Here is a 1,989-nt window from a genome sequence, read left to right as displayed (position 1 = left end):
TTTTGGGCTGTGCTGGGTCTTCGTTGCTGTGTGTGGGCTCTTTCTAGTTGTGATGAGCAGGGACTACTCTATAGTTGCGGTGCAAGGGCTTCTCATTGAGGTGGCTTCTCTTATTGCAGAGCCCGGGCTCTGGGAGATGTGGGATCAGTAGCTGTGGCGCACGGGCTTAGTTGCCCTGCAGCAAGTGGGATCTTCCTGGACCAGGGATCGAACCCATGTCCCCCGCACTGGCAGATGGATTCTTAACTGCTGGACTACCAGGGAACCCCCTGAAACACACATATTTTAAAGAAATAGTTTTATAAGGATATTGTGAAAGAGTGACCAAATGGGTGAAAAGTAGTCTAGAATCATGTAAGTCAAGGGGTGACAATGTTTCAGGAATACCGGCATTGCCAATGAGGTCAAATATTGCCAAAAGCTCAAATAAAAGAAGGATGGAAAGGGTCCATTGGGTTCATATCTTCAGGGTTACTATGACCTTGTCAAGAGTGATTTACAATGAACTGGTGGGAGCAGAATTCCTCACGTCAAGGGGCAAATGAGAGGTGAAATGGGGGACTCTCAAACTTTAAAATAAGAAAAGCCTAGGCCTTAGCTAATTCCAAGGTTAACAACTAGGATTGGTTTCATATTTTTCAAAATTGGTAAATCAGCTTTCAACCTTTCTTGTACTCACATTCTCCTTTCATTTTTCCTGGAAATCCTGCAAATTTCCCCTTATTATTTAGTGACATTCTGTTTCCTCTTAAAAAAAAAGTCAGAAAAAAATCTGCATGCAAAACATTGTCCTTAAGCCTACGTATAAAGTAAACGCAGTAGACTTTTTGTTGGGTTCTAATAACAAACTTACAGATGTATGTTTTCATAGCGACAAGATAGCACTCAAATAATAGTTGAACTGAATTCAGTTATATTGAGGGGATCACCCAGCTTAATATTGCAGAGAAACTCTGTAACTTCAGAGTTTAAATCTTGCCCAAACTACTTATTGTAATTATCCATCAAATGGTTTGAGGAGAGCATCCTGGTAAACCAGAAACTGAGTCGTTCATTTTTTGAAAGATTGCTTTGGCATCATAGACAAAACAGTGTTAAAGATAACTTTTTAAAGATAAAACTATTCGGTGAAAAGGATGAGGATTATGCTGAAAATGTAGTTTGTTTCCCTTGATAACACAAAGCTTTAAGAAGACACTTTTTCTATGAAGTCTGTTATGATGGAATTGAAATTTCTTCCCTCTCTCCACCTATCACCATCTCAGTTCATTAAATATTTTGTCCTTATTTTTTATATGTCTGCTTTTCTTCACTATTATCTGCAGCCTCTTGGGAGCAGGTACTGTATCATATCATCTTTATATTCCCAATCACTAGCCCATGGGATGTAATAAATGAGTTGAATGAATGAATGAATGATTTTTTAGTATTTACCCAAATGTATCTGTTAGTCACATTTTGAGTTTCCACTAGTGTAATAAGAATTGGAATTTTCTGTTGTCGTTAGAGATGACTATTTTTCCCACAATGCATTTGGATTATTATTAATAAGACAATGGGAAAGAAAATGTCACAATTCATTTGAGATGCAAAGAGCAAATAAACAGCAGTTAAATAACAGACATTAAATGTTGCACATATGTCAAGTAATAACAAGGAAAATTTTCCTGGAACTTGAAACACTGATGAGGGAGATTGTTGCAGCATCAGAATTTTTTTAGCCTAAAAGGAGTCTGATACAAATTAATCGTTATGTGTATTAAAAGAAAGAAGAGAACAATGAATTGATACCATTAGTTCTACTGACAGAAGACTCCATGGCTTCAGAGCTTGCTATCTGACATTTTACAAGAGTGATTGGAATGCATATGGCTGGGAGGGGTTGCACCAGCTACACTTTTGTAGCTTCCTACCTCCCTCGGGGACCCCAAGTGCATCCCTTCAGGAAGGACTTACTGCTACACTAAAACAAAACATAGTTCAACAAAG

The sequence above is a fragment of the Bubalus kerabau genome, chromosome 1 (genome assembly GCF_029407905.1).
Source record: "Bubalus kerabau isolate K-KA32 ecotype Philippines breed swamp buffalo chromosome 1, PCC_UOA_SB_1v2, whole genome shotgun sequence".
In the NCBI taxonomy this organism is placed as follows: Eukaryota; Metazoa; Chordata; class Mammalia; order Artiodactyla; family Bovidae; genus Bubalus; species Bubalus kerabau.
Note: the sequence above shows the minus strand (reverse complement) of the source record.